Source organism: Chiloscyllium plagiosum, unplaced genomic scaffold (assembly GCF_037043375.1).
Source record: "Chiloscyllium plagiosum isolate Xiang-an unplaced genomic scaffold, Cpla_swu_hap1 HiC_scaffold_24, whole genome shotgun sequence".
NCBI classification, from domain to species: Eukaryota; Metazoa; Chordata; class Chondrichthyes; order Orectolobiformes; family Hemiscylliidae; genus Chiloscyllium; species Chiloscyllium plagiosum.
The window spans coordinates 45,925,955-45,944,015 of NW_028270162.1; the positions used below are offsets into that span (position 1 = coordinate 45,925,955).

Here is an 18,061-nt window from a genome sequence, read left to right on the forward strand (position 1 = left end):
GTTTGGGAGCTTTGTGCCGAGCATAGCTCTTCTGTATTCTGTGGTTTTTTTTGCTTTTCTTTTTTTTTTGGTGTTGTTTTGCACAGTGTTAGGGTTTGTTTTGTATTAGAGGGTAAGTTGTATTGTTTTTGTGTTTGTTTTCTTTTTATTATATTGATATTTGTTATTGATTGTATTTTTCAATCATTTTATATGTTTGTAAAGTTAAAAAAAATTTGCTAATAAATATATTTACAAAAAAAATCTATTCTAGCTCCTTTCTAACTATTAAATTGGACCCAAGACTAACACTCTCCTGCCCAATCTCTATCAACAAATACCCCTGACATTCCCACCACTCTGAAAGCAGTTCCTGCACCTGCCAGATCAGGCAACCCGACCCCACTGGATCCAACACCATCGCTCCTGATCTGACCCGACGCTCGCCTCCCCAGCAGACACCACCTCCCCCTTTTTCCCTTCCCCCTCCCACTGACCCAACCCAGACCCAATCTACACTCCCCATTGCCATGACTTGCACAACATGATACACTCTCCCCGCCAGACCCAACACTACACACCAACTCAAACCACCCCTGCAACCCTGATCTGACCCAGCACCACACAAATTGCACCCCCTCCGATCTTATCCAACAATCTCCCAACACTACTGTTGCCACTTGCCCACCCCCAACAATGGACAACACCATTGAGCTGACCCAAAACAACACCCTCAGCCTGTGACCCGAATCAAACCACGACACTCCCTTGTCCGATCTGACACTCCCTGTGATGACCCTGACTTAACAGCAACCCCCCCACTTGACATTACTACATCCCCACTCCCTGCCCACCCCTACGTCACTCCAATTTTCAATCCAATCAGGGTCAGAAATAGGGTTTGCAGTCTTGATGGGACTCTATGGGTCTGTATCATTTTGGGGTTATGACAGAAGGTCACTGGGAGTTGTATCAATAGTTGCAGATGGTTTCCTGAATTGTGACAATGTTTGGAGCCACCAATCAGATGCTTGAAAGCTATTTTTGTTTACCTTGGAAAACGAATGAGGAGAAATTCCACAAACTATTGTGGAAAATTGTATTAGATAAACAGTGTACTAAGTCTAAAAGATTCATAAATTCTCTCTGATAATCAGAATAATTCAGTCTTGAGTGAAACCTCTGATCACCTCAAAATTAGGCAATAAAATGTCAATTGTCATTGCAATAACAATTTGTATTTATATAGCATCTCAAAGATAATGGAAAATTCCAGGCCACTTCCAACAGTTTCATGCAGCGAAGTATGATACTGAGCCAAATTAGGAGCTATTAAGACAAATGACCAAAAGCTGGACCACAACTAACAAATCATATCTAAGCTCTGCAATTCTGCCATATCCAGTCATGAATTTGTCAGAAGGAGGTCATGCCTAACAAATCTGGTGTAGTTCTTCAAGGAGGTGACCAAGTGTATAGATGAGTGTAGACAGTTGATGTAGTTTCTATGGATTTTAGCAAGGCCTTTGACAAGGTGTCACATGGGAAACTGTCAAAGAAGATAAAAGTTCATGGGATCTAGGGTAACTTGGCAAGTTTTCTTCATGACAGCAGGTAGAGGGTGATGATAGAAAATTGTGTGACTGGAGACTGGTGTGTTGTTCCATAGCACAGGAAGCAATGCTGAGTTCCTAATTGTTTGTGATATTCAGAAATGAGGTAGATGGGAATATGGAGGGGTGAATGCTAAGTGAGGTTGTGGATGACACAAAGATTGGCCAGGGGGTCGACAGTAAGAAGGAGGGTGTTACATTGAAAAAGGATATAAATGGATTAGTCAGTTAAGTATATCAGTGACAAATGGTATTTAGCCCTGACAAGTGTGAGATGATGCACTTTGGAAGAAAGAACAAGATGAGAGAGAACACTAGGATGTTCAGAGGAACAGAGTGTTTGTCCATTGATCCCTGAAGATAGAAGAACAGGTTAATAGGGTAGATAAAGAAGGCTTACAGGATGCTTGCCTTTGTCAGTAAGGAGGGAGATCATGTTGGAGTTGTACATAACTTTGGGTATCTACTGAGGTTCGTTAGCTCATTTGGCTGGATGACTGGGTTTTGATACCAAGAGTATGGGTTCAATTCCTGCACTAGCTGAAGGGCTCTCCTTCTCAATGTATCCCCTTGCCTGAGGTGTGCTGACCCTTGTGTTAAACCACCATCGGTATAAGTCTCACTCTCTAATAACAGCAAAGTACTATGGTGACTTTAGATTTTATTGTGTGCAGTTCAGGTCACCACACATTTCCATCTAGACAGACAAGGACAGCAGATACATGAGAACACCATCACCTTCAACTTTTTCGAAAAGTCATTCACCTGACTTGGAAATATATCACTGTGCATTCAATGTGCCTGGGTCAACATCCTGGAACTCACCCCTTAACAGCACTTTGGGTCAGCCTCCACAAAATGGTCTGCAACAGTTCAAGAAGTGAGCTCACCACCATTTTCTTGAGGGCACCTACTGATGAGCAATAAATGCTGGGCTGGCTAGTGATACCCCCATTCCAGGAATGAATGCACCTGTTCCAGATGTACGAATTTCCAACTCCTACATATGAATGCATACAGGGGTGTAATTTTAAGGATCCAACATACAAACATTTCCTTTACTTATGAATAGCTATTTTGTACTGCCCTGCATTGTGTTCTGACTTGCGTATAAACCGACTTGCAAATGAGTTCAAAAATGGAACTCATTCACAACCCAGGTACTGCCTGCAATAAAAAAATGAACTTACTACACATTGATGCTGTGGATTGCACAGATATCCATCAGTACACACGCAGTACAGCTGCTATACACCAATTGCCATGCCACCGTTATTGTGTTTTATTTAACTAATTGTTTAAACAGATCACTGAATGATTATCTGCAGATATATCAAATTGTTTTAACTACTCAACCTGTAAATGTAATTACAATACTTGTATCTCCCAAAAATGAACATAAACCACTGACCCCATTTAAAAAGAGAGAGCTAAAAATCTAATTTCCTTCATTCACCAAATTTGCAAGCTCACACTTTGTTTTTATTATAGAATCCCTACAGTGTGGAAACAGGCCCTTCAGCCCAACAAGTCCACACTGACCCTCTAAACAGTACATAATTGGCAATATAACATGGTCAATTCACCTGACCCGCCCATCTTTGGATTGAGGGAGGAAACTGGAGCACTCAAAGGAAACCCATGCAGACACGGGGAGAATGCACAAAATCTACACAGACATTTGTCCAAGACTGGAATCAAGCCTGTGCCCCTGGTGCTGTGAGGCAGCAGTGCTAACCACTGAGCCACCATGCCACCCCCTGTGCCTGTTTGAGCTGCACTCAGTGACAAGTTGCTAATTCATTGGTTGCTTACTTTGTGCATTTCAAAATTCCACCCATATTTACATTGTCTGAAATTCTACAGAGATGAATCCACATTGCTGGCTAGAGAACTTATTTCAGCCACCTAATGAATTCCCGATGACTCAGACTTGGATAACTCCAGGAGTAGTGAATTGCTCAGACATTCCCACCAGAATAGGAAATCCATTAGGATGCCTGTGATAAGCCAAAATTGCAGGCTGGTCTCTCCACATTAGTCAAAGTCATGCCTTTTTGTCATATGACCATCCCAACCAATTGGAAGGAGGTTAGGCCAATGTGGTGCAAAACAACAGAGAAAGAGAAATTCCACCATCGAGTTTGTCACTGATTCTGAAACACAAAGCAAACATCTTGGAAGAACTTGACAAATGGTGATTCCCTCCAGCAAGGAAGATTTTGAGGAAGATTGACTATCCAGCCATCGAAGCTCAGCTAATGTGGTGCAAGACCACTCATGCAGAAAATATTCTCATGTCTGGCCCAATCCTGGAAAGGGACGTTCCGTAGTAAAGAGCTAGGCCACAGGAGTTAACCTGGAGTGGTGGATGGCAGGATGGATTCAAATGAGGCTCAACATTATACAGGTATTCCCTGTGGTAAGTGAAGATGGTAGCAAAGACAGATGGTTGGTTGCAAAACATTATTACTGATGTCCTCAACTAATATGCAGCAAAGGATATGGTAATGTGAAATATTTGGGACTGTTTCAATGTCTTTTTTAACCAGATTGTTCTTTAATGTTTAAAGGTGTAATGGTGGAACGTGAAACAAGAAATGCATCACTGTTATAGTCTGCAGCAAAAAGCTGCTGCTTCTTGTGATAGGGAAGTTCAGAAAGCCACTTACTTCACAAAGGTCAAAGACATAGCCAACAAATCCATCTGATGATCTCCAGAATTTCTGAGGCATGCATCAGGAAAGTGGACAAAATGTATCAGCAAAACAAAGGAAACATTATTCTCGTTATGACAATTGCTCCGCACACCCTGACATCATTGGCCTCAAGAGCATCAAGGTGATATTCCTGCCTCTCAGCAGCGTAACTAAGCCCCAGTCACTGGTCCAAGGCTCAGGATATGATTAAGAATTTAAATGTCAACTACCAATGTCAGCTGATCTCTCCATTACTGAGGCCATTGATACCAAGTAGGAGTACAATACAGCTCCTCTAGAGGCCATGATCACAACAAGGAAGATGTGGACCATAACAATGGAAGCCACAGTCAGCAGCTGCTTTTGTGACGCTGGGTTCAAATGGATGAAAATTGTGCAAGACCCTGAGAACTAGGAGGAGCAGGGTGGGGACAGCTGACAGGGCTCTCTTCACTTGCCAGTGGGAGAATCGCATAGAAATTACAGACAAAATGACCATGGAATCTGTACTGAAGTGGACAACATCATCTGTTGCACAACAGAGCTGACAGATGAGGCAGTCCTGGATGTTATACATTCCTCAGCTGCAGAGGTTAATGATTCTGAAGAGTCTGACGAATTCATTCATTCATCTGTTTCCCTAGTTGTAGCCACAAAACTCCTTTGGGTTTTGAGACAGCGGCATAAGAACATGGAAAAATCAGTTTGACTTAATGTAAGTACCACACCGGTCCAAAGGCCAACCTAAGAAAGAAAAGACTGCTGACTGTATCCACAACTAATTCCCAATATTTTTCAATATCTTTTCCTGTGTAAGGTTAGGGGCTGGTCTATCATTGTAGGGGCATTTAGCTCAGTTTGCTGGATGGCTGGTTTGCAACCCTGAACAAAGTCAATAGCATGGGTTCAATTCCTGTAAATAGTTGAGGTTACCATGAAGGACTCTTGTTCTCAACCATAAATGCGAGGTGCTGCATTTTGGGAAAGCAAATCTTTGCAGGACTTATACACTTAATGATAAGGTCCTAGGGAGCGTTGCTGAACAAAGAGACTCTGGAGTGCAGGTTCATTGCTTCTCGAAAGTAGAGTTGCAGATAGATAGGATAGTGAAGAAGACGTTTGGTATGCTTTCCTTTATTGGTCAGAGTATTGAGTACAGGAGTTGGGAGGTCATGTTGCGGCTGTACAGGACATTGGTTAGGCCACTTTTGGAATATTGCGTGCAATTCTGGTCTCCTTCCTATCAGAAAGATGTTGTGAAACTTGAAAGGGTTCAGAAAAGATTTACAAGGATATTGCCAGGGTTGGAGGATTTGAACTACAGGGAGAGTTTGTATAGACTGGGGCTGTTTTCCCTGGAGCGTTGGAGGCTGAGGGGTGACCATATAGAGATTTATAAAATCATGAGGAGCATGGATAGGATAAATAGACAAAGTCTTTTCCCTGGGGTGGGGGAATCCAGAACTAGATGGCATAGGTTTGGGGTGAGAGGGGAAAGATATAAAAGAGATCTAAGGGGCAACCTTTTCATGCAGTGAGTGGTAAGTGTATGGAATGAGCTGTCATAGGAAGTGGTGGAGGCTGGTACAATTGCAACATTTAAAAGGCATCTGGATGGGTATATGAATAGGAAGGGTTTAGAGGGATATGGGCCAAGTGCTGGCAGGTGGGACTAGATGAGGTTAGGATATCTGGTCAGCCTGGATGAGTTGGACTGAAGGGTCTGTTTCCATGCTGTACATCTCTATGACTGTATGATTCTAAATGCTAAATGCAAACCAGATAGCATTTTAGAAATGTTTTTTTATTTATTCATGGGTTGAGGGCATCACTGGCTAGACCAACATTTATTACCCTCACTCAACAAATACCAAAGCCATTGTCATAGGAACATTGAAAAATAAACAGGCCATTCAGCCTTTCAAGCCTGCTCTGCTGTTCAATTAAATCAAGGCTGAAATGCATTCCAACTCTATCTTTAACCTTTAGTTCAATACCCCTCAATGTGCTTGGTTAATACACATGTATTGATCTTAAATTTAAAATGATTAACTGAGCTGGCATCTGTTGATTTTGTGGATGTGAGTTAGAAACCTCTATACTCTGGTATAAAGTGTGTCAGAACATCTCTCCAGAATGGTCTGATTTTGATATTGAAGTTTTACCCTGATCTTCAATATCCTCAGTTTTGTAAAAGTAATTTCACTCCATCTACTCTTCAATTTTCTTCACACTGTTAATAACCTCCATGAAATCACTCCTTAACTTTCTTTATTCCAATAAATACAACTATAGTTTATGTAATCGCTCCTGATAATTTAACTGTTGAAGCCCTGGTAATATTCTAGTGAACTTGCACTGAGTTCCTGCCAAGGGGCTAACATGTCCTTCTGACGTGAATGCCTGGAAACGTATGCCATGTTCCAAATACTTGTTGGTGCCACCTTCATATTACAACGGTCTTCAAACATCTCTTCCTCCACTGAGAGGTAATTAGTTAACTGTTAGCTAACTTCCTCAGTTAAATAAATTACAATCACTAGGGAAAGGGGACTAGGATGAAATGCTGATAAGTCTTTAGGCACCAATGGGTTTCATCAAGGGTCTTAAAGAAGTGGCTGATGAGATGGTCAATACTTTTTTTTAACTTGTCCAAAATTCCCATGATTCTCAAAGAGTCCCATCAGGTTGGAAATTAGCAAATATAATTTCTCTACTCAAGAAAGGAGAGAACCAACAAGTAGGAAACTACACTCCTGATAGCATAAGCTCTGACACAAGGAAAATGCTAAAATTTCTTATGAACAAGCCAGCAGAGGAGAATTTAGAAAATGCAATCAGACAGAGTCAACGTGGTTTTGTGAAAGAAAATCATGTCTGACTAATGTATTGCTGATCTCCAAGTAAATAAGGAGCAATTGGTTGAAGTGGAACCTGTTGATGTAGTGTACTTAGATTTCCAAAATGTATCTGACAAGATACCACATTGAAAGTCACTGCACACAATAAAACTTGCTGATGAAACATGTTGGTATGAAACTAAGTAATGGGGAGGGCATAAGGAATCTGCAAAGAGTTAAGTGAGTGGATGAAAAAATGACATATGGGGTATAACGTGACACAATGTGAACTTGTCCACTTTGACAGCGAGGATAGAAATGTATCCTATTACTTAGTTAAAAATCACACAACGCCAGGTTATAGTCCAACAGGTTTAATTGGAAGCACTAGCTTTCGGAGCAACACTCCTTCATCAGGTGATTGTCACCTGATGAAGGAGCGTCGCTCTGAAAGCTAGTGTTTCCAATTAAATCTGTTGGACTATAACCTGGTGTTGTGTGATTTTTAACTTTGTACACCCCAGTCCAACACCAGCATCTCCGAATCATCCAATTACTTAAGTAGAGACAGACTTTAGAGGAAGTGGTGGATGCAGATACGTTACAATGTTTAAGCAACATTTAGATAATTACATGAATCAGAAATGTTTGGAGGGATATGGGCCAAGTGCAGGCAAGTGGGAGTAGTTTTGTTTGGGATTAAGGTCGGCACAGACTGGTTGGACCAAAGGGTCTGTTTCCATGCTGCATAACTCCATAACTCTGAGGTACAGTGGGATTATGGATGCCCCAGTACATATATCACAAAATATTAGCACACAGTGATTAGGAAGTCAAATGAAATGTTATCAATTATTGCAAGGGGAATGGAGTATTGATGTTGGATGTATTACTATAGTTATATATGATATTGGTGAGACAGTATCTAGAACACAGTGTTTAGCATTTGTTTCCTGATTTAAGAAAGGTTGAATAGAGGAATCTGTATCCATTAGAATTTACAAGAATGAGAGGTAATCATATTGAAATATGTAAGATCCTGAGGGGAACTTAGCTGAGTGGGTGTGGAAAGAGTGTTTTCCCTTGCAGACATGCCCAGAACCAGCAGTTACTGTTTAAAAAGAATGGATATGTTATTAAGATGAGGATGAGAAATGTTCTTCTGCTCTAAGAATTGTGAGCCAATGGAACAAAGCTCCCCAGAGAGGAGTGGAGGCAGAGAATCATTGAGCAGTTTTAAAAACAGAAGAATTTCTGCAGTGCCATTCTTGATTCACCATGGAGTCACAGCATGTCTGGAATAGTCAGGGAGGTAGAGTTGAGGTCACAATCAGATCAACTATGATCTCATCAAATGGTACAGCAGGCCAAATGGACTGAATGGCCTACTCCTGCTCCTAATTCATATGCGCATACAATTGTCATGTGAGGACCCACAGAAGAACCTGCAAAAAGGTACAACTTGGATAATTGAGCAAAGAGGAGTCTCCCAGCCTGTTGTACTGCATTTGGGGTCCAGTCAGGGACTTGTATACCTGCAAAAAAACCTTTGGTGACCTTTACAGTGCAATCCTCAAATTTTAAAAGCTAACAGGGTGGTTAAGAAGAAGTTTAGCAAGCTTGCCATTTTTTTTTCTAATAGAAATTCATCTAACAGCTCACTAAGACTTCAGTTCCATTAGGGCATCTCGGCCAAGCATAGGTGAGAACTCATGATCTCTCTGTTATGTCTAGCACAGGACCAATGGGAGCAGCCCAATGCTACAGCAGCATCACTCGAGTCCTCAAAAACTGCAGCCACACATCGAGCACATCATTCAAACACACCATCCACCAGCACAGATACACACACCTCAGTGCATCCCCAATCACATTTAGAATGGGGGCAGCAATGGGTAAAAAGCAGATCATGAGCAAGCAGGAGCAAAGACAGGGTCAGAGTGTGCTATAGTGCCCTTCAGATGACAGAGGATGGACCCGACCAGACTTAACTGGGGGCAGATATACAGCCTTGGAAACATGCCTTATCCAGTCGAGTGAGGTGTGTGTCCGTCCATATGTTCGAGTTCCTTCAGACAGGGTGCAGTCCAAGGTTGACAATGGAGATGTCCATTCAGCTCATGTGTCCTGCCATTGGCCCAGGATTTTGAACATGAGCTTCTCCACTGAGAGCATGGTCAACCTCATGTAAAGTCATAGCTAGCTGCATTTGAGCAGACACAGGAATAGGAGACTGACAGAATGCAGGCTACATTCTCTAGCATTGACCAGTCAGTGGTGCAAATTATATGAAAGCTCATGGATTGGATGGAAGTTATGGTCCAACTGATCCTGGGAGTGATTATCCACAGCAAGCTTTCTTGGACTCTTCATGTGGATGCACTGGTTACAAAGGCCCAACAATGTCTCTTCTTCCTCAGGCAGCTGAGGAAATTTGGCATGACGACGAATACCCTTGCCAACATTTATAGGTGCGCCATCGAGAGCATTCTGTCTGGATGTATCACTACCTGGTATGGCAACTGTACCATTCAAGATCGGAGACGGTTACAGAGAGTGGTGAACGCGGCCTGGACAATCACAAAGGCCAACCTCCCATTTATACCATCCATCTACCAGGCCCGCTGTCAAGTAGGGGCCACCAGCATTCTCAAAGATCCATCCCACCCTGGCAGTGCTTTTCTACAACCTCTACCATCGGGGAGAAGGTACAGAAGCCTGAACACATGCACCAGCTGATTTTGTAACAGTTTCTACCCTACCATTGCTAGGATACTGAATGGACTCACAAACTCTGACCTGTGTTTTTGTTTTTGCTGCTGTTTACCTATCATTTACTTATCTATGCTATTTAACTCTGTGATCTACCTGTATTGCTCGCAAGACAAAGCTTTTCACTGTGCTTTGGTACACGTGACAATAAATTCAATTAAATTCAATTCAAGCAATCCAAGGTGTTGAAGCATTCACTGCTGAAGATGAGGATACCATCCCTCATGGAACCCCCATTGTGATCATTGGCCTCCTCAGCCTCTCCAACTAAAGGACCATCAATACAGCCGGGCCCTGTAATGAAGACTGGCCCTGCCTTGATATCACTGCAGCACCCCTTATTAGCATTCTGACAACGAGGTGACCATCAAAGGCATCCAAGCAGCAAATGGTCACATGGAAACAGGCTGCATTCACCTCGGGTCATAAGGGAAACACTGTGCAGAAGTGGGGGAGACCAACAGCCACCACAGTGTTTAGTGTACTGTCTGATGACCTTGACTTGGGCTTGTGGGAATTACTAACTTTTAATTACACTGGAGGTGTTGTGTCATGATCCCAGACAAGTGAGCTTCCATTCTTTAATGGCAATCCGCAAAGGAGAGGAGAGATGGCAAAGGGAGGCAATGGTCTTTCGATGTGCCATCTGTGTACCATGCAGTGCTGCTAAAACTGGAACTATTCAACGTTGTACATTTTCTGGCTGTGTTCCCATGCCCACAGCAGGCAGTCTTGCTGGATGGAAAGAGTTCAAGTGAATTGTACCTGGATCAAATATGCCCTGGCATTCTCACCATTCTGATGACAGCTTTGACTCCTGAGACAGGAGTCCTGTGCAGACTCCTGTGCAAAACAGCCACCATCCTGCCTTGTAATTCCTTCTCAACAACAGAAGAGCCGTGGGTCGATCTAGCAATTCAATCTCTTCGAGGTCTCCATCTCTCCAGGGGACCGTGCAGCAAATAACTGTAACACGAGGACTTTGGCAAGAGGCGAAGTATCTGAAAGGCATCTTCAGAAGGCCGATGGTTTGTCAGCTTCAGTTGTAGCACCTCTGCCCCTGTGTTTTGGAACTTGTCAGCAGCCACATCATTGATGGAAATCCCTTATTGCCAAGAATCCATCCACAGGGTTGCAGAATTGGCAGGAAGAGCAATGGGCCCCAGGACTGCTGTGGGAGGAAGGTGCCAGGATACCAACACACATGAGCTTGAAGCACTTGTAAAGGTTGCATACTGGCTAAATGTCACGGAAGTGGAAGTTTTGCTGTTGATCCATCTCAGTTATTGTTTATTCTGCAGCTTAAAGGGTGCAATCAATAATGGCCTGGAACTGCAGAAATCCAGCAATGGAGGTGAATCCTTGTGCATGGGACCCCATCAGTTTAAACTTGATCGTCCTCCCAGGGTTCAGAAATATTGCATTAGTGACAGGTCCACAAAAATCCTTGGAAAGGCCAGGTGAAAAGAATTTCAAAGCCCTGGTAATTTATAGGAGAGCACGGCCAGAGGTACTGCAAGGTCTGAGGGCAGAATCTCAATTATGACCTGCCTAGATGGGTGCAGTTGCCTCTGGCATTGTCTCTCTGATACATCGGGGGAGCTTCTTCAGTCAGTACATTACCCTCATTTGCCTCCTCTGCTTTCCTTATGGCCAGGGCTCTGCACCTGCTGCTGAGCATATTGATTCTCACAATCTCTTCTCATCTGTACCTCCTGCTCCATTCATTACCTGTCCACCTGTTGGCTTGCTTGCAGTGCACTCTACCCATAATATTTATTGTACCCTAATTTTATGATCCCACGATCCTTGAAATGTCAGGAACTGCTGAGTACACACAGACCATTAACTCCATTAACTTTGCTCATGGGTGGTCACTGTGGATGAAAGCCCCTCTCAGCCATGCACTGCTTTATGAGCCCACCTTGTCAAATGATGCAGATATAACGGGCTCCTCACTGCACTGTTGCCTTCCTTTGCTGTTCAAGGTCCAACATGAATCCCACATCTTCGCTCATAAGTTGCAACTGAGTTCTTATCAAACCGCCTGTGAGCTGGCAAACAGCTGAATTAGTTATTGTTCAAAGTCAGGTGGGTCACCAGGTCACAATTTAACCCCAATCATAAACCTTACAGACCACCACAACAGATTGGGGATGCTGGCACGATGGCTGGGGTCAGAAAAGTATGCATCTGCCGACCTCAGTCCCCAATCCCAATTTGCCAACAAGATCCTGCTCCACTGGATACTTCCCTCTCGCTTGAGAACATAACCCATTATCCCCACTCTCTGCCTTTTACCACTGAATCAATCACAGCTATTGACCATTGAAAGACATGACCAATGCATCTCCGAGAGGTGAGGAGATCATGAACAAAAGGTACATGGATCCATAAAGTCCTAGAGCACAGAAGGAGGCCATTTAGCCTCTTAAGCTTGTGCCAGCTCTCTGAAAAGCAATCCAATTAGTCTCACTCCCCTAATCTTATGCAACTAACTCTCTTCAAGAATATAAATAATCCATTTTGAATGCTACTCCTGAACTTACTCCTGCTACCTTTTCAGGTGGTACATTCCAGAGCATCATAACTCACCGTGTAAAATAAACAAAAATTCTCATTTTCTTTCTGAATTTTTTTTCTGCCAATTAATATATCTTAACTCTGTTTACTGTCCTCTGGTTACTGACCATCTTCTTGTGGACTCCACGCATAATCTATCTTTTCATTTTGTGTTAAATTTGTAAATCACATGGAAGCCTACCTTTTGCTGAGTCCATTTTCTCGAAAGATCGCTGAAAGATTAATCAGCTCACTACAAGTACAAACCTAAAATCTACTCCACACTTTATTGCAAAGAGCAACCAGCAAAGACTGATGTAATCTGCTTTCAACAATGAAGCCAGTGTCTAAGTTCCCTGCCCTTGAGAAGGACAAATCCTCTTAGCATCTCTGGCATGGAACACCATGGCACTGAACTCATAACCATGGATGAAAGTTTGATCCATTTGCATGATGTCCTCCAATCCCATATCCTCAATCTGTTAATTCTCGGAAAGCCTCAACTAATTGTAAATTGTCACTTCCTCAAAAAACTCAATCATGTTTTGTGAGCCACAGCCTTCTCCACACAGTGCTATGCTGCCTATAGCTAATAAGTCCATATATATAAGTAAATCCTGTCCCCAAGAATCTTTTCCAATAATTTTCCTACTGCTGAAACAAATAAACAAAACAAACATTTCTCCATCAGTATCGTCAGCTGTAATTTTGAGCAACACTCTCACTGCAAAGGACCTCAGAACCAAGACCAAGTATTAAAATGCAATTGAGATACAAAAACGCAAAAATTGGAAGAACCTCATAAAAATCAAACACGAGAAGCTTAAATAAATTTTGGAAAACTAGATTCCAAGTAACTTACAGGTCCCAGTACTACATGCCATCAATTTGCCAAGCAGCATCAGAGGTTTTGACTGCTCCCTATCTCATTTATCCCAACTTGAAGGGCAACAGGGATAGTCTGGGAAATTACAGATTAGTGAATTTTATGCCAGTGGTCTGGAAATTATTGGAGAAGGTTTTTAGGGACAGGATTTACTCATATATATGGGCTTATTAGTGATCGGCAGCATAGCCTTGTGCGGAGAAGGTCGTGTCTCACAAACTTGATTGAGTTTTTCGAGGAAGTGACAAAGATGTTTGAGAAGGGCAGGGTGGTGAGTGTTGTCCACATGGACTTTAGCAAGGCCTTTGACAAGGTCCCTCACGGCAGGCTGATACAAAAGGTGAAGTCACATGGGATCTGCAGTGAGTTAGTAGGATAGATACAGAACTGGTTTAGTCACAGAAGACAGAGAGTAGCAGTGGAAGGTGTTTTACTGCCTGCAGGTTTGTGACACATTGTGTTCTGCACAGGATCCCTATTGTCCTACTAATGGGGACACATAAATAATTTAGAGAATAATGTAGGTGGCCCGATGTAGGTTTGTGGATTACATAAGGATTGTGGAAGCTACGGATAATGAGGTGGATTGCCAGAGGATATAACAGGATATAGATAGGCTGGAAACCTGCTAGAAATGGCAGATGGAGTTTAATCTGAACAAATGTGAGGTGACACATTTTGAAAGACCCAATGCAGGAGGGAAATATACAGTAAATGGCAGAACACTGAGTAACATAAACATACAGAGGGATCTATGCCCACAATTTTTTGCAGCTGTATAGAACTTTAGTGAGGCTACATTTGGAATATTGTGTAAAGTTCTGGTTGCCACATTGCCAGAAGGATGGGGAAGCTTTGGAGAGGGTTCAAAAATGGTTTACCAAGGTGTTGCTTGGTTTGGAGGATATTAGCTATGAGGAGAGATTGGACAAACTTGGTTTGTTTTCATTTGAAAGTCAAAGATGAGGGGTGATCTGGTAGAACTTTACAAAACTACGAGAGGTGCAGGTGGTTAGTTGGTGTCTTTTTCCCAGGATGGAAATGACAATTAGTAGGGGGCATAGGTTTAAGGCAAAAGGGGGAATGTTTACAGGAGATGTGAGAGACAAGTTTTTTTATACAAAGTGTGATAAATGCCTGGAATGTGCTGCCAGAGGACATCGTGGACGCTGATACAACATCAACATTTAGGAGGCATCTTGACAGATATATGAATAGGCAGGAAACAGGAGGATACAAACCATGTAGGGGCAAAAGGTTTTTAGTTTAGAAAGGCATCATGTATCGGTGCCGTCTTAGTGGGTCTGTTCCTGTGCTGTAGTGTTCTTTGTATCTTTGTATCTTCAAAGGAAACAAACATTAAAGATCACCAACTCTGAATATCTAAGTCCTCCTTTTTACTACTCATGTGAGGAAACATAAGCTCAAATCTTTGCAAAATAGCAACACAGAGGAATGCCATTTCACTCATCATGTGGGCGGCACGGTGGCACAGTGGTTAGCACTGCTGCCTCACAGCGCCAGAGACCCGGGTTCAATTCCCGTTGGGTTGCCTCCGGGTGCTCCGGTTTCCTCCCACAGTCCAAAGATGTGCAGGTCAGGTGAATTGGCCATGCTAAATTACCCATAGTGTTAGGTAAGGGGTAAATGTAGGGGTATGGGTGGGTTGCGCTTCGGCGGGGCAGTGTGGACTTGTTGGGCCGAAAGCCCTGTTTCCAAATTGTAAGTAATCTAATCTAATGTTGGTGCCTGCCTTTGGAAAGATGTATTCTCTTGGACTTACTCTCTTGTGCTTTCCCCATGAACCTGCAAATGTTTCCAGTATTTATTCAGACCCTTTTGAAAGTTATTACTCAATCTGCTTCTAAAACACTTGCCGGCAATCCAAAACTTTCAGGCCACAGGGTGAGTCTTTCACTAACCCACACAATCAAGCCAGTTGGAAGAGATAGTCTTAGCAGCAGAAATGTGGGGAAGAAAAGCAGAATAAGTTTATATTTAAGTTGGAAGCTGGATAAATATTTACCATCATCTGTCAGACCTAAAACAAACAACAAAAACATTTTGTATCTGTCCTGTTAAATCAAATAATGATAGAGGGACGCAAATGGGATTTTCTAGGATTCTATGTCTTCTACCCAACAGCCCACTCTCATTAAAACATTCCACATTTTAGGTGCTTGAATACATATCTAGCGTCAGTGTCATGAAATAACTACATTTTCTCCGGATAGGTTATACCTTACAATTTCCTCTTGATCTAAATTCAAGTGTGACCAATGATATGGGGTTCATGGTGAATGGTCGGCAAAACAGCGTAAACCGATCTGAGGAGACAAACTATTGGGAATCAGGGATGACAAGATGTATCAGTTGACAGTAGATATTGGAATATAGCCAATACCTTGTCTGAAAACGGGGAAAGACTGTTAATTGCTGTTACTTTGGAAGACCGGGGGGGGGTTAATATATTAATGTCCCAGCTTGGGCACATGCTGTTACGAACGTGCTAAGTTAATAAAATGAAACCTGAGTTTACAGATGATGTGGAGGAGTCTGACTTAAGATTGGGGTACAGACAGACTCTAACCTCACAGCTTTATTGCATTGTCTGAGCTGAGATGTCACCTTTTGTTATAAAACCTCAAGTTATCTCGAGAATGTGACTTAAAAGAATTTCTGGGATTTACATATTAATGGACCAAAACCTGCAACCCGTTCTAAAAGATGAATGACCTAAAAACAATTTAGGTTTGTTTGATATATCAGTTCAGTTGCATGACACTGTAATCTTTTGCAATAAATTCTGTGTCTTATGATCCTGCTCCACAACCACCTGATGAAGGAGCGTCGCTCCGAAAGCTAGAGATTCCAAATAAAACTGTTGGATTATTACTTAGTGTGGTGTGATTTTTTAACTGAGTTTACAGAAACATAGTGTGTGCATGTGTGTGCGTGAGAGAGAGAGAGAGAAAGAGGGAGTATGTGTGTTTGTGCTTTTGTGTGTGTGTGTCTGTGTGATAAAGCTCAATGAGTGAAGTGAAGCCATTTGCAAGCCCAACACAGAAGAAAGGGCAGACCCAACAATCCTACAAATGGGAATTACTTTGTGGCACCAAATAAACTGTTGGGTCCCCAATTCTAAGAAAGAAGGCCAAGATTATGTGACACAGAGGGTAGTAAATCCGTGCATCAAAATGTTTGAGCATTTACTAAGGTTTACCTTCTGACATTTCATCAATAGTATCCACATTTGTTCAAAAGAAAATAACTGCATCCATTTCCAATACTTTGGCATTTAATTGAAATTAAATATATCAGAAGGCCTTGTTTGTAGCAGCGGTTATATAGTTGTGACTTGCTGTACATCAGATGACAGAAAGTGCCTACACTAATTACTCCATTTATTGATCCAGCTTTGGAAAAGCACAACATAAGAGGATTAAATGTCAGCAGCAAATAAACAAAACAGATTGAATAACCTGATCAACTTCAGCAGATTTAAATAAGTCCATAGTAGAAAGTAGATACAATTAACTACAAATGAATGGGTCAAAAAGGAATCACGCAGACAGAGAGCTTTATGTACAATTGAAACTGAGGAAACTGAGGATCAGCAATGACGAAGGAGAGACGATGCAACGTCAAGATATTCAATGTATCCATTCATAGAAAACTGCTTTAAGAACCTATGTCTGACATCAAACTTCTCTTTTTACTATTAGCTTTCTGGCACTGTATACTGTAATTGACTCCTGTTCTAATTCAAGAGTCCAATGTCATGAGGCCACAAATTGCATTCCTGTTCCATATTGGCCATGTACTATAATTTCTAACTGCGCCAACAGGCCTCAGCAATATCTTTACTGTTTCAATATTTTTACAACACAGAAAGTTTTAAAATATAACTCAAATGGAAAAAAAATTCAGAAGTGCACACAGATACAACATAATTCAAATTGTCACGGTCAATGGCAGATTTACACACTGACTCGGATTGTCACTGCTGGGAGGCACACATGTACTTACTGCAGAACAGAGGAGTTTTTAATACCACCATCTGGGCAGCAAACTGCTTGAATAATTTGCCACACGGCACAGGCTCTTTATAGAGGGATGTACTTGACAGAGTCAAAAGTTAATGTTACTGGCTGTTCACATTTCTCACACCAGCACCATTTTGAACTCCAAACGAGGCTTGAAATTCCAGCTCTGAATAATATCTTTGGACAGTAAGATTTACATCGAGGAAAATAGATGGGGTGGTCAGTTATTGGACACTAGGGATGATTCTTGTGTTAGGCAGCATTTCAAAACATTTAAAAGAGCAATTACTACACGGGACTCTCCTGTCAGGGGCACAGTTAAGAGTTTCTGTGGCAGTGAGTGTAAGTTTAGGAAGATATGTTGCTTTCCTGGTGCTACGATTGACGGTGTCTCTAAACATTTCAAGCACATTGATAAAGGGGAGATTGGGAAGCCAGAAATTATTTTACACATTGGTAAGAATGGTTAATTCACATAGAGCTCACAATTAAAAGGAGAGAATAATTAATCAAAGACTTAATTTTCGATTTACCTAGACAGTAAAAGAACATAAAATAAATTTATCCTGGGTTTCAGTCCATGTTTGAACACAACAGCAATGAAGTTCACTTTTCCAATCTAATCATCTGCCTTTGCTCACTTCATATGGCTGGCTTCATATGT

The 18,061-nt window shown here is 42.0% G+C and overlaps 1 protein-coding gene across 1 annotated transcript in view; it reads right to left on the reverse strand.

The window, feature by feature from the left end:
* susd2 (sushi domain containing 2) overlaps positions 1-17,396 on the reverse strand; it is a 209,274-nt gene extending 191,878 nt beyond the window's left edge. Inside the window, exon 1 of the mRNA XM_088000119.1 lies at positions 17,381-17,396. The gene's annotated coding sequence lies outside the window, so the exon portion shown is untranslated. The remainder of the gene's footprint in view (positions 1-17,380) is intronic.
* Between the last annotated feature and the right edge of the window lie 665 nt (positions 17,397-18,061).